Raw genomic sequence first — 25,200 nt, 5'->3', positions numbered from 1 at the left:
ATCGACTGACAGATACACGGACATCCCAGGCTGCTAGCATCACTAAAAGTTGTAGACGAACATCCTCATCCACAAATTCACCTCTAATTCACGTATCATTCCTATCAAAATGTAGCTACATACAATAGGTGCAGTGTAAGCACAATTGCAATGGCCAATGCGGAAGTAACACACACACCAGTGTGCACCTGCACCTTAACTGTATAGTTATTGATTGCTCCTCTCTATTTTGCTGAGACAGATGCTGTTTCTCCCAGGATGGTACTAGACCACTTGGCTGGTGGCTGGTTTCTTGCTAGAAAGCTATTCTTCATTGCAGGGACACACACACAGACACACACGCAGACACACACACACAGACACACACACACACACACACACACACACACACACACACACACACACACACACACACACACACACACACACATACACACACCCATACACACCCTCACCTCAATTCGTCACATCACTACTAATCACCTGCCTCTCTCCTCTGAATGTAGACAGCTTGCAGTCCTTCACGTTTGTCGTTTTTCCCCCATCTCTCTTTCTGTGCTTCTGTCAGGCACTGTTTTGCCTCTTCCCCATCACCGGCTTTTTCCATTCTTCGATACTATTTAATAGCCTGCATTCTTTCACTTCCCTCCATCCCTCCAACCCCTTCCCTTTTTCCTACTCCAAAACCCTTCTTTGTCTCTGTCTCTCTTCTTATCCCCATTTCTCGACAGTCAGGGCCAATTTTTCTCGCCCGTGTCAGTCTTTGTGCTTCAGCCTGTTATTGGTGTCATTGTGTAGTGGACAGGATCTACCCTGCCTCTGTCTCTTAGCACCACGCTGGGCGACGCACTGACTGTGTCATACTAGATGATTTACCAAGCTGCTGCACGGTTTGTCTTCCTTCTGACCGTGACACTGGTATTTCATTTTAGTCAAGAAGCACATAACATGACTGATGTATTATGTTCCATTATTGATAAATCTGTCTATTATTTTTTTTAATTCCACAGAGTGAATGGATTTTGTTTTAAGATATTCAGAATGAAAGAGGCACATGTTGCACACTAGCCTGGCAGCGCCGACTATCGCTGACAGCTTCAGTTTTTTTTGCTGGTAACTCGCCTCGTATTAGCGTTTGCACAGCGGACCAATCAACGACCAGTTTCGATGGTTAAGGGCAATGTCCCGCCCCTCCTTCACTGTGATTGGACAGCTGGTGACAGTGACAAGCGCAGCGTTAACATTTTTCAACTCCCGGTGATTGAAAAAAAAGTTGAACGCTCAGCATTCAGCATAGAATAAATGCTCAGCACCTCATCAAGCTGTTGGTTCATTAAAAACTATTTTTTTAAATCCGCTGTGCTCAGGAACAAATGCTCAAGTGGACACGGCCCCTGGTAGTTGCAGCGGTGGCAGACTGTTGGCCGGTTTTGGCGGCCGCTGATTGGTTCAAATTAACCTGAGGTCTGCGTCCAGTAGGATGGAACGACTGCAAATGATTCCCTATGGAGCATGACCAGACCACATTTTACTTCTGAATCCTTTTGGATTCATTTTCAGGGGACAGAGTGTTTCATTAGTTGACTAAACGTTGCAGCTCTAAACTGAATACAATGCAAGTGGAAAAACATGGATTTTGACACTTTCATGACAGGTTTTAATACCCTTATCCTTATATTTAAAACAATGACTAATAAGCTATTATGATCAACAGGGCAAAGCTGTAAAACATGGATAATGGGAAAAGCAATTTTTCGTTCTATATTTTGTTTATTCATGATAATCCAGACCAAACAACTTTCATTGTAAACAACAGGCAGAAAAACACAGATTTGTAAATGCTTCAGGACAAAAAAGTGTATTTAAATGTAAATGCTTTATATCCTATTTTCATTTCTATTATGCACTGACGACCTGTATAGAATGTTTATACTGCAGTATCCAGAGTTGCACTCAGCAGTTCTTCTGAACGATCTCCCACCAGGATGGGAGTCGCTGATTGCTTGGCATACTTTTGACAAGCACATACAGACTCAGGTGTAGCTTTCACTTGGTTCGGCAAGGTGCTACTGAGCACTGCTGGGTCTTTGACATATTTGTGTTATTTAGCTCAACCAGTCCCATGATTTATGACAAATATATATTTTGTTGAAAGTCGGCAGCACTGCCAGCAGGTTTATAACACGGGAGCTTGTTGGACAGCTGATGAATGAAAACTCAGACTTTCTTTTAACATTAGACTACCTTAGAAATTAAGCTTCGTGATAATACAGTTGTTCACACTGAGCAAACAAAAATCTGCCTAATGCAGAAAAAGTGTTCTGAAGGTGTACATGGATTTTAATGAAGTGATAAAACTACAGTACACATTTCATTGTTGTTTTATTTTTAAACAATTTAACTTCTTTAACTCCCTCCTAAAAATTACTTGTTGAACTTGAGCACTGATTGGGAAGTAAATGATGATGTAGACGCCCTTCTTGTCCCCAGAAGGCTCCGTTGTTTTTTAACAAGTGAACTGTGACCTGTTGAATAATTTGGTTGTGGGAACCACAGTTGGAGAAGCTTAACCAGCAGTAATCTCCTCATCTGGCTGTGTCAAGTACAAGTGGGCTTCCTTTCACTCATTCGTTGGCATCCATCAAAAATAGATAGAACTATTTTTAACTTGGCATATGTGAAATAATGCATGTGAGGAAAGGATAATGAATGATCATAGCAGGTGTCAGAAGTATTCCGGTTTAAAGCCTTGGGGCTGAGGGAAAATTGGACAGAATCTTGTTGCGTTTATTTATTCATGCTCGAATATGGCAGACATGTAGCAAAAGCTACGTTGCGGCACAGCCTTCCTGCTGCTTAGACCCTTACAGCAAGTGCTGAGAGCTAGAGCTTGCCTAGCTTCCTGTTGCCTTCTTTTTGTGCTGGTGGCAGGCGAGCGTCCCATTGCCAAGTAGGCCTTATCCTTCCTTAAAGCAGCATTTATTTTTGGGGGGGGAAAAGAGCACCGTCACTGCTGTTAAATGAGGATGGAGAATGTTTTAACTCCTTCAAACTCCAATTTTGCTATTTTTAGTTTAACAGTGACTCTCAAAGGAGTTTTACCTTTTTAAATGAGTAACGTTACTTCTCAACGACACACTTGTCAAGACCACAAGTTTTACTTGAGTGTGTTTCTCCAAGCTCAAATGAATTCTCATTAGAAAAATGCACAATCCCAGAAATCAGTACCTCTTACTTGAGTAGTGACTGTTAACAGATTTGAATTTCCAATGATGGTTTGAGGGATATCTGCCTCATTTGAATTTATGAATTATAAAAAATTTCCGAGAAAGCCCAAAGAGGAAAAACATTTCAGTTGTTCTTAACCTATTTGCTTTTTTTCTCCTGGAATATAGCTGCACTTTTTTTCATTGTACATCGTACCACTTGAAGTATTACACGCAGTGAGGAGATGCTGTCACAGAAACTGCATCAGTCTCTTTCCCCTGTTATCTCGCTAGTGGAGGTCCAGCGAGGGGGACAAAGTGTTCCTGTGTGTGTTTTCAGCAGAGTTTGGGAGGAAACTTTAAACTTCAAGCTGCAGGGTGTTATTCTCCCTTGTGGCAGCAAAAGGAGTTGGGGATGCATTTAATAGACACTCGCACTAAAATGCAAGCCTTTACTGTGCCTTTATGTATACAGCTGCAGTATAGTACTTATAGACAAATGGACACACACCAATTAAATGCAATGCTGCTTTTAAATGTTTTCTGACAAAGCTAGTCATGCAAACTCGTAAAAAAAATACTGATATATCGTTGTTGATTTAAAATATGTGGCATTCTGGGATGAAAATGTTATATCGTGAAAGGGTACTCGTGTCATTGTCATATCTATATGGCCTGTTGGACGTCATTGGTGTGGAAGACACGTGGAACAGTAATGTAGATCTATAAAACACTCGATCTAAACTGCTGAGCAGATGGTAGTTTGCCACAGCAGTAAACTCAAAGGACTTCATGCAAGTTAGCACGTGCAGCCAGTTCCAGTATAGAGGAGTCTAAGTGGTTTTAGAGGTCGTTTGGAAGCCTTGTTGTCGATATAATCTGCTCTGCAGCTTCAATTCAACTTTACTGTTCCCCATCATGGTCATATATCAGACAGCATGAAGTATGTGACCGCAGTCAAAAGGCTTGGGCTGAAAATATCTTACAAATGAAGGCATCGCTGGCTGAGAATTGCAGACAGAAAGGTGTAAGATGGTTGAGCTCCAAGTTATTCACACAGACACAGGAGGAACGATCTGAGGGACATAATTACTATACTGCTATAAAATGTGATGAAGATAAACTAGATGACTTCATTTGAATTGAAAAGCACATGTTACTTCCAAACTTTGGGTCATTTTTACATTTATTCTAATCGTGTCAACTGTGTGTATATAATGCAAACAACTCAAATATCATTGCCTGCCATTCAGCCACTTGCCATCATCATGGCTGACAGTATTAAATCAAAGCTAACCTGCTGAGTCGTTGACCACCAGTGGCACTGTGGAGCAGCGTTTTATTGAATGAGTGTCCGTGTGTTTTTTATTGTGCGCGTACACGAGGACAAACATGCGCACATGCAGAGGATTCGTATCCTGCTCTTGTTTGTCTACTGCTTTACTGATCGGCATCAGGTGGCATTAGAGTGCCGACATTGACATAATGCGGCAACAAAGCCAGTGAAAGAAAAAAGCGCAAAAAAAAGCAAACATTTAAAATTATGAAATAATAATACATCTAATGCAATAATAAACGTGAAGCATTCATTTTTGCTAATGTTTTGCAAATAATAAAATGTCACTCAACATTTTACTTAAAATCTATTTTAGTAATTTAGAAACGCTACATGTAAACATAATTTGTTTTCTACACACAAGAAAACAACTCTACAGGGCACAACAAGCTCTTTCAGTTTGGAAACAAGCTATTATTAATAGATGAGGACAATATTTTACAGCACATCTTCGATTTCGGTCGATTTCCACTGACTCTCAAAACAATATACAGTATATGAGTGTTTTAAGCGCGCTCTATAGGAATACAAAGACATCACCACCGGACATTTGTTGTCATGGTAACATTAATAAACATGTGGAGTTTGGAACTTCTGGAGCTGCCCTTTAATTAGTTATTTTAGGAATAAAAGTCATGGTTTGGGTTAAAATAACGACATTTCTTACATTACGTACTTAACCTACGACCTCATGGGTAACATTTCCGTTTTATCCACCAACCACCCCACACTCTTTACAGTCCGTCACCTGGCTTCCTCCTTTGCTCCCACCATAATTACTTTGACCACTAGCGGTCGCAATAAACGCAAATATAGCTCGCTTTGACACCCTTCAACAATCGACCAGTGTTGTCGTTTTCTGTGTGAGGACAGGTTCACGTTGATATTCAATTAACTTTGTATGTGAGTATCTATTCCATTTAGTTGATGTTTACATCATTTCAATTACATTGTTTTCTGTGGTAACTTTACTTTGCCGCACTAAATCTTGCATACAGTTTGCACAGAGGTTCAAGTGTATGTTCTTTGCTTCCACTCAAGCTTGGCGTCCTGAGACAGATGTCACCCTACTTACAGGGCAACACTCAGCATCCCTGATGCACAGTGATGTGAGGCATGCCTGTGACATGTTGAAATTATGCAGACCTCCGGGTCTGAGTCTGGTGTTTGTAATTCTGGGCTGTCATCATTCTCATGAGTCTAACACTACTGACCTTAGACCTTCACAATGACAGCAGAGCAGAGAGACAGCAGACCTAAAAACCTACACTGAAGCTGTTTAGGTCAAACACATGAACTCCGGGATATGGAGCTCTGATGTTAAAACAGTAACCAACACAATATACCCCCTGTTGGACACTCAATCTGATGGGTGAAAATGTTGACAGCGTGTCATACAATGGTGCAATGACTGTCTGTCTGGCATTTTCAACTCCAAAATGATGGGCAAAGGTAGAAAGATGGAGGAGAGGGAGAGGAAGAGAGGCTTTCCTAACCCCTCTCTGTTCTGCACCATGGGATAGAGAGCACAAGCAGAGAGAGGTTGACAGGACAGAAAAGAGAAAGGTTGGCATGTTGACAGCTGCAATCTCTCTTCCTCTCTCACAAACACATTCACAACTATGCAAATGTATACATCAACAGAAGAAGGCTGATTTTAATATTAAAGAGTCATCTGTGTAAGAGGTCTCACTCCCTTTGTACTATCTAACTTTAGTCAGAGGTCTGGCATGTGGCTCTTCTAATCATTATTTGTTTGAAAAAAAAAAAACACTAGGTGCCCTGTCAAACCTATCACCTTGACAAGTGAACTATGACGTTAGGTTTTTGGATGCAGAGTGTGCCAGCAGCTCCCCGAGGAGCACTGCTAAAATATTTCAGCTCGATAATATTAAAAGTGAACCGCTGGAGCTGATAGAGGGCAAAGCCATCAAAAGTACATAGCATCCATGGAGAGGATCCAGCAACGATTTTTTTTTATTTTTTTTATATTGTTTTCAAGATTAAAATCAACCAAACCTTTACAGCAATATTGTGGATGATAAAGGAGGAGTTTGTGTTGTTTTGTGGCTGACAGTGGTTTTAAAGAAATCCCCAAAATGCTTAAAAGCAAAATATGGCTCAAAGGACAATTATATATCGTCCTATTAGGAAATGCCTCCACAGAAAAGGCTGTAGTAAAAAGTTCTGCAATCTTATAGCTTTGAGAAAAGAGACTGTTCTATCAATATCCACTTAAACAGTTTCTCGCCTTTTATCTATCCAAGACCGAGGTATTTCAGTGGGGTGCCATCGGGTGGGGAGCTGTGGTTTACAATAGAGATTGGGAAAAAGACAGACTACTGTAGAAGGGCTACATAAAAATTAAATGGGGTATGAATAAGGTCCAAAAGGAACAGAGTTACACTCAGTCATTAGACCTTTTCCCCCTTTCCTCCCAATCCACCGAGTCCTCCGAGTGTCCGGCCTTGGCATCGCTACATTTCATGGACATCCTCAGCACAAGGGACACATATAGATTAGCCCTCAAGGACAGTCTCACACTGAGCCCATTGGTACTGACTGATTATAGATTCAGCTTGACTGTTCGGCTCCCACTTCAACTAAGGATATCAGTTGCAGGGGACAATTCCACTGGATAGTGGGCTTTCTGAAGTCGCAGTTGAGATTAGAGTAAATATTTCACCAAATGCTATCACCGTTGTCCTGCATAAACTTTAATTCACTATTTACCCCTTTTGACAAGGGCTTTTCTTTTTCAGTAATACTCTACTTTACATTCGTATGCAGTTCTAAAGCTTTCCTCCTGCCTGTGAACTGCTTACTACCAGCAGCCTTGTCCTGTTTGCACTCTGCAGCTCCAATTCAAAGTAACTGCAAAGTACTTGGTGACTTGCGAATTTTAGGGCTTCACATTCTATCAGAAGGTGGCAGTAATGCTGTTTTTCGACTGTCATTACACAACAAATGGAAGAGAAGAAGAACACGTCTCTACCAGACCCAGGTGAAACATGCCTGGAGATGTGAGATTAGGTGCTGCGGTACAAACATGCAATGGCTACTCGAGCCATTAAAAAGCTCTGTGTGCAACTCCTTCAACTTTGGTTTGAAACAGTATTTTAGCTTGAAAGTCCCAACACTGTAGTCATTGGGATTTATTTTCTGGGCAACATGGATATCTGTACCAAATTCAGTTTTAGAGATATTACAGTCTGGACCAAATTGGAAGTCAGATTACAGGGTCAGCATCAGGTCAGACCATCTTAAGAAGATGATATAAGACCGGTGTTTTTGCCAACATCCGACCTGCATTGTAACGCATACCTTTTCCTTATACACGAGCGTTCTGCATAACACTAGTGATGTGCTAACTAATTGTTAAAACGAGAGAATTTTGTTGTTGTTGTTTTTGTGTTAGTGCTAATCAGACTAACACTGGTGCGGGATGGATGTGATTGTGGCTACAGTGTGAGCTCTGGCAGCGCTCCAGTCTTATTAGAAGGCATTTGAGGGGCTTTGGTCGCCTGTAATGATGAGCCCATCACATAAGATGTTTCCATATGGGAGCATGTCAGAGCAGCCATAAAAGCAATGACAGCACACAGCACAACAAAATGGAACATCTGGACTCTCAAAGCAGTGGGACGCATGCAAATCTTGAATACACACAAGCAGCCACATAATTAATATGTGCGTTTCACATCCAGGCATTTAGACACACAAACACAGGTCGCGGCATCAACTCTCCCTGCTGGGTCTGTTAACGACAGTCTGATCGACCACGACGCCGTAACAACCTCATATCTCACCCTGTCCTCTCTATGAAATCCGTCAGCGCTGACAGCGATCAGTCATGTAAGGGTGTAATGAAATCTGGTGTGTGCCACTCAAGCGTCTCTGCCCTGTCGCATGCCGATGGCAAGAGTGGGTGTGAGGAGAAAATGGACACAGTGGTACGGGGGGTGGCTTTGAGTTGATACTTCATCAGTAGCTCTGTGTGCACGCAGATATTTGCTACTTTGCCAACTGGGACTTAATCAAGTGTCACTGCAGTGAGTAGAGCAAAGGCATATTTATGTCTGCAAACCTATTTGTGTCGGTTTGATAAAGTGGAGGGATTTAACACCTTGTTTAGTTGTAGTGTACAAATCTCAAGTCTTTTTTAATTGATTTAAAGGAACAGTTCGACATTTGGGGGAAATACACATGTTCGATTTCTTGTCTGTACAGTAGATATTCAGCTCCAGCCAGCAGCTGATAATCTTGTTGGCAGATTTGGACAGAGCCAGGCCAGTCCCCTTTCCTGTTTTCATGCTATGCTTATGCAATGTTAAGCTAACAGGCTGCTGATGGTAGCTTCACCTTTAACAGACAGACGTGGCAGTGGTTTTGATCTTCTCATCCAACTCTTGGGGGGGGGATGTATGAACATTTTTCCCAAAATGTCAAATTATTGCTTTAATTGGGATGATTGTGAGCTTTGCAAGCTAGTTCCGATATCTACCTTTCCAACATCTGTTAAACAATCGATCCCTTACGCAGCTACAAAACTAATTAAATCCGCTTTCACTCTTTGCATAAAACTCCAGGCAACTGTATTTGTCATGCGTGTTTACAGTGTGCAATGAGGTGTACACAGGCTTTGAAGTGCTGATATATCACTACTGTGTTATTGATTATTGGCTTTCAGTGAGATGGCAGTAAAGGCAGATAAAAGCAGCGTAACCATGGCTGTAAAAGTGCTGAGCTTTTAGACGTGGATCTGTATGACAGAAGAACTGACAGGTAATCAAACATTGTGATCTGCTCTGCTCCACTGCAAGTCCAGTGCTTTAATCAGCTTTTTACACACAGTGGTAGCGGCTGCAAAAGACAACCCAAACAACATGCGCTACATGTATATTTTTCTTGCAAGACACCTGCGAGATTGTCCAAACAAGTCCTTGTTAGGATTAAACAAGCATTAAGTAGCCATGGAAAATGTTGGACTTTGGCAGGGACAATGAATGAGCTGTTAGTGCACACTCAGCAAACACAGTAAAAACACCCCAAGTGAATTTACATCACATGATGGATGCATGCTTGAGTGCTTGCTGTTGCTCTAAACCTGCTATCACTGGCACCTGCCGGGCACAACAAGGTGGAAAAAAAAAAAGAGTTGTCCAGCCTTTTCCTGCCTTTATACCATCACTTCACTTTTTGACCTTTTTATACCATTATTAACCTTAAAAAGGTATAAAATGCAAATAATGGAGAGGTTCAAATTACTGAACTATTAAGGTGGATGAATTTCTAAAGCAAGCCCCATTTCAGTCCAAATTCAAGGTTTTTCAGTTCTTTCATTGTTCCCCGATTGCTGGTAAAATGAAGTCTAACACTGCGGTCACCCTCCATTACCCTCTAGTCTGCTCTGCTGGGAGTTGTTTGGAACAGTAAAACCTGAGGTTTCAATGAGCCCATGGAAATGTAATTTCTATTAGTATGTAACTACAGTACCATCCCACCCTCCACTTATATCCCTCCCTCTCTCTCTGTTGATTGCATTTACTTATTTAGATGTAATGGCTATGGCTTAAAAATATGCTATGCAGCAAGGAAGGCACTCAGGCTGGATATTTGCCGTCATTATGTTTAACCACTCTGGGTAATTACTTGCTCGGTAATTTCATGCGATTTCATACCTAATGTGACATTTTGGGAGAAGGGAGACAGAACCTATGATGTACACAAAGTGAATTTTCTTTCTCCAAATAGCACCCAGTGAAATGAGAGTTCTGGGGAATGTGTGCAGTTTGCTGCCACTCACTCTGTCAAGATGTGTATTTTGCTGACTGGTGTAAACATTTTCTGGCTGTTATGGCCTTAGTGCACAATCGGGGTGGGTTGGCTGTTAAATTTGTGAGGCTTAAGTGTTGTAGAGAGAGACAGACGGTGAGAGCAAGGCAGAGTAGGAGGAAGACAATGGCTCACAGTTTAGTCCTGCAACAATGAGTATGGTATATTACTTTTATTATGAGCTTATGACTTTGTAGAGAGGAAATTAATCCAACTGAATCCAATTCAGAGTGATTAAACATACCTTTATTGTTTTTTAATAAATTATTATGTAACCGTACATAGGGAGAAAATTAATCCAGTTGAGTTTGATCAAATGTGGAATGAAATAACAAGAGGGTGAAAAACAGCCTTATGTGTCCCCGTAAAGCTGCTGTGTCCAAAACTGGTTGAAGAGACACCAGTCCTGCTTCGATTATCCTCCGGGCTCAGTGGGGAGAGACTCAGTTAAATGTACCACAGGTAGACCGCAGTGCTGAATGTTTTCATTCTGGTGCAGCCAATTTAACATGCGGTGTATCCCAGCAGACAGGGGTCAAAGGAAGGCAGATCGAAGCTGGCGGGTTCGTGCATGTCAGGGTCTAGCAGCCGTGCTTCATCTTTCCCCATGATGCTCACTTGGCCTGGTTACCTATAGTGTTGTTGTTGTCAGAGAGGCCAGTGTTCTGGCGTAATGAAAAGCAGTGTGTCCTTGGTGACAACAGGAAGCAGCGACTTGAAGTACTAATGTTTTAAAAAGTCGCGGTGGCTATTAGTGGCTGCTGGAAAAATCCCTCAAAGGTCTCTTTAGACCTTACTTTCGATTCAGGGGATGCTATTAATGAGAAATGTTGAAGAGAGGTGGGACTAATGGTGTAGCAGGGATCTATAAGCAACACACAACATGCTAGCCCTAATTTGATGCAGTGTGATACAAAGCAAAAGTCCTAGTTGTATTCAGCACTGCTATAATCAATATTTTTATATCAATAAATATGACTTGTTGTATCCAGTTGTTTGTAGCAAGAACCCATAGATTCGGTGTCTCCACTGAGATCTTTTAGCATCTTTCAGCTCTTGTTTTGTTTACACGCCGCTAGCTCCTGTTTTCAGTCAAAAAAATAAAGCTTCAAAATTCTACTCTAAACTATGTGCCCAGCACCAAAAAGCTGACAGATAGAGCTAGCAACTAGCTGTTGTGCAAAGCAGAGCATTTATCAACTAGAAAAGGAGGTGGTGGAGAGCAAAGTAGAGCTACAAACTGTGAGAATTGGACATTGGATATTACTCAGGTGGCCAGAATCGAAATGATGCTAATATAGTTCTGTGTCTGCTGAATGTGTAAATAGGTAAGCCGTTGCTAAGTTCAACTTTAAAATATGTCAGTGGTGCATTTTTATGCTTCCCCCAAGTGGCCAAGGAAGATCAGCGTTAATGTAAGAAAGAAGCAATGAAAGAGTTATTTAGCAGTGTAAGGTTTGGGGGCCTCTTAAAGGACACTCTTTTTTTTTAATAAGCTATTAAAATCATTGCAGAAGGGCACAACATTTAGTTATGGTAAATGGGTAAAGCAAAACAAACCCTGGATGCGACATTTTCTAAACTTAATAGTCTATTTTCCAAAACTTTCCATGCAGATATCGCATACTGATGATATCGCCAGGGTTTCTCAGACTTGACAAAAGCTCCTCCAGAGAGCACACAGACCACATTACATAACAGTTTGCCTCCCCATGAGTCTCTTTGATGTGTACAGTCGGTGGAGAACCCCTTTAAATGTTCTAACTGGTTGCAAAAATACGCAGCATGTGTTTTTAAATGGCTTCCTTTGCTGGTCTCAGTAATTCATTTTAAATATACATCAATTTATTCACCACTTGTGCAAAAAGTCTTGCAGTAATGTGGTGTTGAAATTCATAAAAGTGGGTTTTCACTGCCAAAGTTAGTCTAATTCAATTATTTTTCTTTATTATGCAAATATAAAATGTCTGCGAAACATTCACTGTTTTTTCAAGTGCTTTGTGTTCATAGTCTCTTCTAGACCACTGCTCAAAAATGTGTCACTCTGTAGTGTGTCATTTTCGTGGACTGGTAAAGTGCAATCCACACTGCCAGCCATGTTTGTAGAAAGAGCTCTTAGATGTAGATGGTGTAGTCGGTGTAGTAGCCCGTGTTGTATGGATTATGTTCTCCGAGGGAACATGAATGTTGGAGATGTATGCAGCATGGATGGCACTGGTGATTGTTACCAAACCTGTAGATCTTATAGCTTGCCTGCCTTTTTGTCTAATGACCAGCTCTCTTTAGAGCTCCTGGCAAGCTGCACAGCTGCACTGGTGGTGTAATATTCTTAATGCGGCTGGAAATCCTATTATGCTCTTTTTTTTTTTTTTTGGTCGGAGACTTTCTCTCTTACAGAATTTAAATGTCGTCTCCCACCTTCACTGCTATTCCCCATCACTCGTCTTATATGTTTGCCTCCTCACTGACTCAGACTTTATTTAAAGGCTACTATTGCACACAATTCTACCTTGAAATCAAATTATTTCTAATCCTAAACCATGTTGCCATAAGTGTTACTGCGCTAACACGCCAAACAATTTGTTCAGCACTCCTCCCTTAAATGCACTTGTGTTTGTATTGGCTACCAGCTAAAGTGTGTTTGCCTGCAGTTTATCAGCCCACTGGGTCAAATTGTAGCCTGTTGTTGGCATAGAAGAGTCGGCGAGCCATTGATTCCCCCCTGGGTCCTCTGGAGAAGATGCAGAGCGGCAGTGAAAATTGAAACAGGAGTCTGCTACCTCTCATAATTCCATGACAGTGAAATGAAACACTATCTCAAGAAAGCAATCAGACTCTCAAATTACCTTTCTTGGGGGGGCATTGTTTGCAGATCAGCAGAACTATCCTCGCTGTGTCCCTTTGTGTCAGTGTATCTCTCTCTCTCTCACCCTCTCTCCCTGCCTCTCAGACACTGTGCGCAGTAATGAGTGGCAGAGTGGCGATGTTGTGTTGATTTATTGCATGGTCGCCCAAATGGAACCTGGATGGAATGTGTCTGTCATTGGGACGTTCACTTAGATAGAAACACCTGTGATGCCTAGGGACAACTAACTGCTCCATCAGGAATGGGTTCCATCAGCGTACCTTACACACACACACACACACACACACACACACACACACACACACACACACACACACACACACGCACAATAGTTTACACGAATACACAATTCACTTCAACAGAACTAAAAAGTAAATTTGTGCTCTGACAAACCTGCAAAGTCATTCGCACAAATCTGCTCATCATCAGATAGCCACACACACAGTATACCTGAGGTGTAGTGCTCGACATAATCCATGTTTAGCACTGTGTGTTACAGTGGAAGAAAGATTTGAGGACTTTTTTAAGCATCAATTTGATGCAGCAGAAGTAAAAAAATATATATTTTTTTCCCTGCATATCCCTTTCCTTTGTTATAATGATGATGATATGGATGGCACATTGCCTACATTATCCACAATATAATTATCTCTATGAATCTAATTGTTTCAATATTGACTCGGGTATATTATGCTTGTGACATTACTGGAAGCAGTTTATCAGATCATGTGCAGATCTCTCTGGAGCCACGTAAAATTGTATACACTTGTACACATTAATAATTGAATTGTTCTTTTCTGTTCAATATATGCTATAATTGTAGTACAAGCCTAATCCTAATTTAATAATACACACAGATCTTATGAAGATGAAAGGCCACTTATTGGCAGTAGTGTTTGGCTTTGCCACTAGAGTAAATCCATCATGTTAATGTCAATAGATGCTCATCGAAATATCGTTGGTTGAATATTAGAAGTTAAGCGCCTTGAGTTGGTGGTGCTAATTTTCTATTTGTGTACCTTTTAAAGTTTAAAACATAGCAGAAGAAGGCGGCAGGATGCGATGATGATGATGAGATGATGTCAATAAAAAGAGCGTCAAACTTCAAACGGTGCAAAATGACATGGAAATGACATCTCCTTTTTCATCCAGCTGTTTGAAGAGATATGAATGATGCAAGCTGATGATGATCGTGCTCAAATAATTGTGATCAGGGGATTATTATGTAATAAATGTGACAGGCTTATGCACAACTACAAATGTGAAGCCAACACCGCAAAGCCCATTGTTAAACTCTGTTAAAGAGAAAGCACTGTCTGCCAATGATTGCATAACACTACACCAGCAGTCCCTGCACCGCAGCATTTTGCAGGTGTTGGTGATCACTGCCATTCAGACCAGGAGACCCTGTCTCCTACAGAGTATGTTTCTATACAACAAATTTGAAACAGAAAACACATTTTGAACCCCTTGGATTACATTTTTTTGTCGCATAGTTATGTTTGGGCACTGACAGCACTTGGTTGAGGTCTGGGAAACATTATGGTTTGTTTAATACAGAAAAAGTCCACAGTGACTTGTTACATGTGTACCATTAATTCAAACCATGATCTTTCCCTAACCTTAGTCAGAGTGCTTTTGCTGGTCTACAGGCAGGAGTCGGGATGTAAACCCCTTCTCTGGTATGACACCCTGCGCTTTGGCTGCCCACCATCTACCCCAACCTCCAGTTGATTCCGTTCATGCACGAGAATCTTCATTTATTCAAAACAAAGCACTTAAAAGCTCCATAGCATAACCACCTACGACACCACGAGGCCACTGCAGTATGCCAGTGCTTAACAACACATACACACACGTATTCACACAGGAAGGGGGGTATTGTTTTCAAGGTGCTGGAGTAATGTTGATTCAGAATCAGCTTTGTGTCCTTGATTTCCAGGTGCATTTTGGGAAGGAGGGAGGGAGGCAGGAAGGAGGAGAGCAGTTAGCAGCTTGATCAGTGGAAGAGATGGAGGAAAATGTGCACACACAGACACACACACACACACACACACACACACACACACACACACACACACACATGGAGCTATGGGTACAAACAAACACCCAGTCATAAACTGATTTCTCAAATCCATCACTGTGAATAAAGGTGCAGAATGAAGTGAAACTCCATCCCAGTGACCAAATTCCCTGCTGTCCTCTCAAAGCAAAAATCTTCATGGACACTTTTATTTAATGTGGCATATGCGCTGGCAGAGTATACAGTAGCTAACTGCAGTATGCACCAAACACCTAATACTAGATGTGTTGCAGGAGCAAAGCAGAGAGGGAAAAGAGATGAATGAACGAATAAATGAGCAGATTAATAAACAAATAAGAGGTTTGCTCAATGGTTTGGAGAGAAGAATGGCATTACAATCAATGCAATGAAAATGAACTAAGAAAGTAAATGAGCAAAACACACAATTAAAAACATTCCAACGCATATGTGCATTTTTATAATTCAATATTAAAGTGGTTTGCAGCAATAATTCCCAACCGGTAGTACTTATACATCAAGGGGGACCTCTGCAGTTGTTAAGGGCTCCAAGAAAAGATGGCAGAGTAGCTCAACTAAATGATAAAGATTTATATTAACATCTATAAAATGTGTTAACTGTAACGCTGGGATATTAGAAAACCCATTAAGTAGTTGGCAAGTGAGATGATGATACAAGTTATGATGGAAACAGATGGTGAGCTAGAAGTAATGGGTGAATGTTTACAATTATTATTATTATTTCCAGATTAGTGTCACTCTTAGTTGTGATATGACTCATGAACTCAACACTGACACTTCAACTGTATTGAAATTATAATTACTATTGGGAATGTGATGGGTGGTGTTCATGAAGAGGTAGTGCAGCTCATGTGACAGGGCTGTGGGGATATGCAAGACAAAGTAAAAGCTTTGGATACACTGGTTTATACAGAAATAAACCAAATGACCCCAGGAGGCATGTTTGCCCTGCTGAGGTGTCCTTGAGCAAGACACTGTGTCCCTATCCACTTCCAGAGCTTTTCTATAGCTGCCTCCCTTATGGCGATCAATAATGTATCATGTGAATCTTTAGTCCACACACAAGGACAGAGATCTCACTGTTCTTGTAATGTATATGCCTCTGAAAATACTGTTTCATCCTCAAAGTGCTGACAGAGGATCTAATTTTTTAAAAACTGATATTTCTGGATAACTGAGCAGCTCCACAAGAACATACTGGGGTTACGTGGTTTGCACAAGGGCACTTGAGCCATTGATGGTTGAGGTAGGGGTGGAGATTTTTCAGTAGTTTTTTTACCCTGGAGAATTTTCCTGTTTAAAAGCTCGCCTCACTGTGTTAGAGAACATACTTTACATTCAGAGGTCAAGGGCAGTCTTTCTGTATGAATGTAAAACAGAGTGAGTTAAACTTCCCGGGATAATTAACAGAAAAAAAGTCATATCACTTTGTGCACCATAAGCACTAGACACTTCTCTGCAGACTAGCTCAGTGCAGTTCTTAGCAGGATCGCTGGAGTGTAGCTGGTGGTGCTCGTGGCGTGGCATTGGGGTACACATCAGTGCTAATCGCTGGTCGGGGCACAGACCCAGCTCACTGGCCATGACACCCAGGGTGTGGTGAATCCTATCAGTCCCCGACAGATCCTGTGGCCTCCTTTTTTTTCTACAGCCACTGTTCTGTGTAGTTGGGTTGTCATCCGCAGGGTCAACAAAGCGGAGTTGAGTGTGTATTAGCTATATGGCTAATCTTTACAGCACCGTTTCATCAAAAAGAGCTCTTCACAATGGCTTTTTTTTTTTTTTGCTCGGGCAAACAGTTTGGTACGTATGTTTGTTTTGGGAGTTAAATCGCTAGAATGAAAAAGGCACTAAAAACAGGAAACTGACAGAGACCGTTGCCTTTGCCAGAGCTGTTCTTTAGCTGTGATTGAAAGGGCTGGAAATGATCAAGCTGTGAAAAGTATTTCCTTTTCTATCCCTTTCTCTGTGTCGCTGCCTTTACCTTTTCCTCTGTCTGTCTCTTGAACTCCATCCACAGCTGTGCCTGGTGTGATTAATGGCAGCCATTCATTAACTTGATCAACCACTTTAGAAGAGATTATTAATCAGATGCTTATTTAAATGTCACCGCTGAGCAGCTGAAAGGAAATGAGGCCACTGGGAAATTGAGTTTTTGTGTGTGGGCTGCTTGTCTTTGTGTGTCTGTGCACGTGCGCGCGTGCATGTGTGTGCTGCATGTTTACTCCTGAAATATTGCCCCAACTGATAAACATGATCTCATTCATATGGTGTTTTACATCCACTCGGCACAGCAGCTAATACTGAAGGGATATGTCGCAATGGAGCCTAATGTTTAATTCCAAATGAGACGGATTGTGTCTCATTAATAAAACATTGTGTTATGCCTGTATTATGAAGAGCAACACAATACTTATGGGATTGTACAGTTATTAGAAATTTACATCTTCTGACAGCTCTGTAGGGCGGTGTTTCATTCCTGTGTGTGTGAGCCTAAAATATATATATAACGAACATTTGCACAGCCAACGGGGCTGATCAGGACCTACTCATCATTACTTTAAGAATTTTTTACTACAAATTCCTAATGATTATTTTTGGGTCAGGATTTACCAATGCCACCCTGCTAGTAGTATAAACAAGTTTTTTTTTTAAGAAATATAACATGCAAATTCAAGCTTGTGTTTGCAAGTTGTGCATGTTTGCTTCTTGGGGCAATTGCACCTTCAGGCAAGATCGTACGTTTTTGTGCAGCAACACATTTTCTGTTCTTCAGGCTTTGTGCTTCAGCAGTTTGAAATAAAATAATGCATTAAATAACTACATTAAAGTCTCTGATCAATTAGTAAGATTGTGTCAATATAGGAACAACAGCATGGGACCAGATGCTTGTATTTTCCCTGGATATGCTGTTTCAGTCTTTTGCTTGTTGTGGGGTCTCTTTGCCTTCAGTCTGATCAGCCAGTGGAATTTTGCTCAATCAGATAAAGATGTGATGTTGAGAATATTCCACTTATTTGATCTGAAAGACTCTTGTGTTTCTTTGGCCGTATGTTTATGATCAGTTAGTTTTGGTGTATTTGGCTGAATTTATAATAATAATAATAATAAACTTTATTTGTATAGCACCTTTCATACAAGAAATGCAGCTAAAAGTGTTTCACAGCAAGAGAATTACATGCAGTGTTCCACATAAAAACAGACACAAAGGAACACCCAAAAATACAGAAAAGAAACGAGATAAAACAGATAAAATGCGTAAGAAACAGATAAAATGCATAAATTAAATACAAGTGGCCTTGATTTGGGACGTTCTCTAGGATTAAATTTATGATATGAAGTAGCGTAAAAAGCAGTTGTAGCAGTTGTACGTCTTATGCACTTTTTCTAGAACTTTCCTTCACACAGTCTATCATATTACCCAGTAGTACTCTAGAGATGAAATCTCCTTTTCTGCTGTGGTATAAGTAAATTATTTAAGGTAGACTCGTCAGTGTACCTCCAGGTTTCTGCTAAACCTTGGTTAAAAACTCACACGGGTCCATCCTGTTTGTACACTACTAAAATTCCCTTTTCCCATAGGTATGTCTTTTTAAATTTTATCAAAATATATAGTCAAAATATAAAATGAGCAATATGCATTTCAAAGCCACAGCAGTTCAGGTGCATGGCAGGTGCAAGAGAGCTTCAACATTTGCTAGTTACAGGCTAACGTAAAGAGATATGTTTTTAGCTTTCTTTTAAAAGTATTAACTGAGCAGCTTCCCTGATATTTACAGGTAGTTTGTTCCACAGCTTTGGAGCATAGCTGACAAAAGCTGAATCCCCAATTTTCTTTCGGCTGAACCTCCAATAAACCAGCAGCAGATGATCTCAGTGTTTTTGAAGGCTCATAGTTCACCAGAGAGTTAGTGATGTAACTCTGTCTGAGCCCATTCAGATCTTTGAATTTAAGCACAGATAACGTTCCTGTATACCTTTTGCATTCATCCTGTTGCTTCTGTCAGGAGTGAACTCAACAATAGTGTATCGGTTCCATTGGTCATACATGCCCAAACCATAAGAGGCAACATTTTAGTAGATGAGGAATGCTTCCACACTTTACTCTACACGTTTCATTTTGTATGCATTTGCAAATTGAAACCTGGCCTTACTGGTTTTGAGGTTTATCTGTTTGCATCTTCTATCCTCTGAGGTTGTGGTCATGAAGTCATCTGCCGCGGTTGACAAGGCAACATGTATGCAGTACATCCTGGAGCGTATTCTTGACTTGCTGTCATAAAGTTGTTTTTTTTCCCTATAATACAAATGATTACCTGCTCATCGATGAGACTTGACAACCCAACTATAGACTTTGCTTCTCTCACACACAACTCTACCTAAGTCTAAAATGTATCTTCAATCTCTTAATCACATCACATGTGAGGTCTTTTGCGCATGAACTAATGCTACAAACAACAGCGGTGTCCCTTTTGGAATCTCCATGTCCGATTACTTTTAAGTGTCTAATCTTTGGACCCTGAGGGCTCGATCTAAATTCGGGCACAAAGCGCAATGCAAGTGTCATTGTTAGTTTCATATCAACACACTTGTCATTTTGCCGTCTAGCAGCCATGTTGTTTAAATAGAAGATGTACTTGTGCCCATTGGAGCAGTCATGGGTGTGTTGGTCAACAATCTATCTTAAGTCAAGTGGCATTATTTTAAGTGTGCATTATTAAGATGTGATATGCCCCGACATAGGTGGATGCACAACACATGTATACTCACACATACAAAGACATGCAGCATCGCACATGAAAAAGATTCAAAATGGAGAGAATACAGTTTGAAAGATTCATATTGTGGACATCAATCAGCTTAATCTCAATCAGTTTCCTCTGCAAAGAAGCTTTCTTTCCTACTACTTGGCAAATCTGCCGTAATAATGGCAATCTGCCAAAGTGCAAGCGCACCTGGCTTTTAAAGAGAATGACTGATTGGTTTATTTAATGTTTTGACCAAATCACACCTATTAATAGACAGGAGACTAAGTAAAACCTCATTGAACCATATGCCTTATTTTGCGCTCAGATTATCTACCGTTAACCTACCAAAATGGGGTTTGAACGTAACCAAAATACACTGGCGCAATGGGCTTTAGCCTTAAGATTCAGACTAAAATATAGCCCCATGTGTTAAAAGGGCTTTATCTAGAACACAATTTTATTTTAAGATTGACATAAATTCACTAAAATTAAAGATGAGACTTGTATCCATTATGTGTTGAAAGAGTCTGAAGAACGAGCAATGTGCAACTGTCGAAATATTTACCCTCTGCATTAGAGCTTGTAGCTCTGTCTCTGTCTAGCACTGTTTTTATATAAATGTGTATCCTCATTGCACACAGACATAGTTTAGTATTTGGTCAGGATTATATTTTGGAGGTTTTTTCCTCTTCAAGTAGCTCAATATGTGCATGTAAAGTGCATGTAGGACAACTTAAAGTCTGTGTCGTGGGCTTTAAAGTGAGCATTTCTGCGTTGCAAAGGGTAAATACAATAAGCCCCAGAAGATTATACTCTTAGTCGAGCTTTATGAAGAGAGGAGGGGGTGTGGCCATGTGTGGATGTGCTCTGAATTGTGCTCAGGCAAAAGCATTAATACAATGCAGTCCAGAGAGCAGGCAGCAAAGAGAAGCTGCTGTGAACACAATGGTATCAGAGAGCACACATATTCTGCATGTCAACAAGGTGTGATGAAATGTGTGCTCACTGTGGCGTGTTAGGTATTAATTACGACATGTATCTTTAATGTCGCAACATACAGTTATGTTATTTAAGTTTCATGTTCACACTAATAAAATATTGCTAGTGTGGCTGAGCTGAGGCATCCAGCTTAAAATTAACAGGGTTAAATTGTCTGCTGTGAAAAGAGTGCACATACTTTTTATGTAGTTCATCAATCATTTTATCAATCCATGTAACTGATTGAATCGATTAATCAGGAAGGACAGAGAAGGAGAGGAGATGATGGATGGCGGTAGTGATGGAATGTATCTGATTGAAATGCAGGAGCTGGAGACTAAAAAGGTCAAGGGTTGCACTTGAGGCATTTATTGGCATTGCAGCCTGTGAGTAGGACCTTTGTTGCCATGTTAAGTATACCCTTTTTCTAAGGTGCATGAATGTGTGTGTGTGTGTGTGTGTGTGTGTGTGTGTGTGTGTGTGTGTGTGTGTGCGTGTGCGTGTGCGTGTGCGTGCGCGTGTGTGTGTGTGTGCGTGTGCGTGCGTAGCTCTGTACATGCATGTATTCCTCTTGGGTTGCTTGGCCCTGAGATCGTGGTCGGGTAAGTGCTGCCAAAGCCCAATAATAAATCTCTGCCGCAACCAGCATACATGACCTGAAGGTCACCGTTTCATTAACTGTCTTCCACTTTGGTTTTCTCATCCCTCACGTCTGTCTGTTTCCCGGCCTGCCCAGCTGTCCACTACACTACACCCAAAGATGCTCTGAAAGGCAACACATACATGGATAAATGGGGATGCTTCAAGGAATAGTTTGACATGTTGGGAAATATGCTGATTAGCTTGGATGAGCTCTAGAGGGGAAGGTCAATACCACTCTCCTATATGTCTGTTAAATATCAAGCTGGAGCATCAGTTGTTACCACGGTGAGGCTGCCAAGTAACCAGTGGCGGCTCCAGGAAATTATTGCACCCATCCCAAAAATAATCCATCTCATAAACCCTCTGTAAAACCACTTGCGTATAATTATTACTATATTATTATTACAGTATTATTATACTGCTGTTTAGGTGTTTTGTTACCTTTTGACTGTTTTCCCATGTTCCATTCTTAATACTAAGCTAAGATAACATCTCCGAGCTATAACTCTTCATTTGTCAAACCCAACTTCCTGCTAATCATTCAGGAATCGTTCCGCTGGTAGCTGGTCATTTTACTGGTTCTATCTTCTTTGATGTGAATATTTGTTTATTTTTTGGCCTTTTTTTGTGGCTAATTTGATTTCCAAGGTGTTTTGGTTGTTGGTTGGACAAAACACGCAAAATAGTCATGTCAGCTTGAGTCTTGGGAAACTATGATATGCATTTTTCACTCATTTCTGCCATTTTATAAACTGTAATTGATTAGTTGAGGAAATAATCGACCGACTTGATCTCTAAAATGATCTGAATTGGTTATAAAATACACATTCACTCGTGTCCATACATTTAAAAGTCACATTTAACAATGAGTGAAATTAATATTGTCTGGCATCTGTCTGGAAAAATAAAAGGCTGGACAGCTTTGATTCACTTCTTTGGGAAATAATAGACAATGCCAGTAAATGCCAGTTTGTTTTTTTGGAAAAAAAAAATGACTTCTTGTGTTGAAGTACAAAACTCCTGTCACTGGTTTTCCTGAAGCAAAGTGGCAGAGTGGGTGGATTTGTTTGAACTGTACAAGAAAAGTATTGCTTCCCGCAAAAGAAAGAAAAAAAAGTTGTTCACTACCACTTAACTGTCCAAGGCCAGAGGAGCCACTTTTAAAATTGCACGATATTCCCTATTCAGCTTTTTATAGATTGAATCATTTTGAGCCTTAGTTGAAAGCAACAATTAATCAGGAGGGAAGTGTTGTAAAAGCCTCAAGAGAAACTCCAGAGTACACTCTTAGCACGTCTCCTGACTGCTTTTGTGTTCTCGTGAATGTTTTAGGCTGCCGTTCAGAGAGGGTTTTCTGCAGCCTTGGAAGATTTGTCGCAGGTATTCAACAGGCTCTCCTTTTTTTTTTTTTTTTTGCCAAGGGCAGGTTAACATCTTCTGAATCCCCACTAAAACACAGCTGAAATCAGGCCAAGAATCTCTCTTCTTTGATTATAGGTCTTAGGCAGTGAGTGTCATCATCAAACACATTGAATGCTCATGCTCCTTCATCCACTGCTTCATTCCCTTTTTTTCTTCTGGTGTTCTGTCAGCAGGCTTGCATCGTTCCCAGGTATATGGAAAGAGCTCCTTGAGTCCGGTGTACACACACTAAACCTCTGACTCATGTCTAGACAGAAAAAATAGGCCATACATACAGACACAAAAAAATGGTGACATTTAGGCCAGGTGTTCATGCTGTGCAATCAGACCCCATTTTCCACACTGGGCTCAGTCAGTGGTAGCCATGTCTCGGCTTGGCCAGGAACAATCAGATTTAATATGAAGCCTTTTTTGTGTTTCCTATTTGCACGGGCTCTGTACTCAATTGAATGCAGCCTAGAGATTAAAGCTAAAATGGGATCAGCAGGGATGTATTTCATGGTATGGAGGGTTTTACTTCAGAGACAGTAGGTAATGGCATGGGGATGAGGCAATATGTGGTGCCATTATAGTAGAACGCTAGCTCAGAAAAATGGTCTTAACAATGGTTATCCTGTGGCTACCTTAATAGGTTAAATGTGTATCGCCTTATATATCTTGCTAAAAAGTGAGACTGAACTGTTTGCAATAATCACATAGTCATAAAACTATTAGTTTGTTTGTAAAATTGAATTCTGGTTACAATTTACATTTAGTTCCAAGTCATGTATGCTTTACAAGGCTGCGTATTTAAAATTCTGTGAGACAGTGATGGACAAAACACACACAAACCTCCCTGCACAACACACACAGCAATGACGATGTGAGATTGTTTAAGAGTCAATTTCTGTCTTGTGTGAAGTCATCTGAAGAGCGATATTGAATCTTTGGGGATCAGAGACGAAACTGTGATGTTGCACTAGCAGGAGGAGGTAACACACCTCGGTGAGACTGGGACTGTTGATGTAATTTTTTGCAACATTATACAGGAAAAAAACTGCTTAAAACCTTTTGCTTCAAGCTGACTTTCAAAACTTTACCCGACACTTCCCTTATCGTATCCAGCTAGCAAAATGTATTGCTTTTACTCGGGTGTAAGTACATTTTTTGCTCTGAGTGTTTAAAAATGTGTTAAAAGTTTAAATTTATCGTCCTATATTGTCTGTTAAAATTTTCTGAAACTTTTCTTGAGGACATTAAGGTTTTTGCTCTTTCATTTATCTCAGTTATGCTACAGTTCTGTTCTTTCTGACACTGCTGAATGGAGTAAAGACAAGACTTCAATTTAAACAAGCTCAGTGGCGGTTTTACACATATTTAATACGTCAGTACAAACAACATTATCCCTGCTGTACTTTTTTTGAGTTATATATTCTTTTTGTGGGGCCAACCAGGGTTATGACCACATTTAATTTTAGTTTGAAAAGGTCAACCCGTGTTATTGGATTGAATGTTGGCCAAATAGCCCTGGTCTGACCTTGGTTATTGTTTTAATTTGGTTTGTGTTACATTGTCATCTAGACTGTAAGTAAATACAGACGTGGCAGTGACCTTATTGTCATGGCTGCATAATTGGACTGGCTGTCACGCCTCCCAAAAACAACAGCTGTCCTGGTTTCGAACCAATGGTTTTTACAGCTGCTTTGAACTAGCAAAATGTATCTGGTGTTATATTTACTAAACATAAGTGCACCAAATTACAGTAAAACACAGCTGCAAATTTGACAAATTAAAATGTTTAATAGAACCCCAAGAGAGCAGCGAGTGCATAAGAGTTTAACCTTGATCTTCCAAATTTAACTGCAAAGCGTTTATTGCCAGTAATTCAGGTCGATGTCTTCTTTTGACCGATGCAGTTTTAATGGAGGCATTTTATATAATATTAGAGGAGTAGGGATACTGTGATGAAGTTATTCTAATGTTCATAGTTTTTGAGTCAAATATTCCTTTAGTTATTGCTTTAAAAATTTAATTTGATCTTGTTTAAAGTTTGGTGAGTTTCAGAACTGAAAGAAAATTGTAAATACTTTGGAACACACTTTTTTTTTTCATTGTGTAGACATGTG

The 25,200-nt window shown here is 40.4% G+C and overlaps 1 protein-coding gene across 7 annotated transcripts in view; it reads left to right on the top strand.

Moving 5' to 3' along the window:
* The window catches only part of neto1l (neuropilin (NRP) and tolloid (TLL)-like 1, like), a 69,387-nt gene that overhangs the window by 21,444 nt on the left and 22,743 nt on the right, over positions 1–25,200 (top strand). The window lies entirely within an intron of this gene.

The sequence above is a fragment of the Embiotoca jacksoni genome, unplaced genomic scaffold, assembly GCF_022577435.1.
Source record: "Embiotoca jacksoni isolate LCO1_2020_lvr unplaced genomic scaffold, fEmbJac1.0.p SCAF_17, whole genome shotgun sequence".
Classification (NCBI taxonomy): domain Eukaryota; kingdom Metazoa; phylum Chordata; class Actinopteri; family Embiotocidae; genus Embiotoca; species Embiotoca jacksoni.
This window is presented reverse-complemented; position numbering and strand designations above follow the sequence as displayed.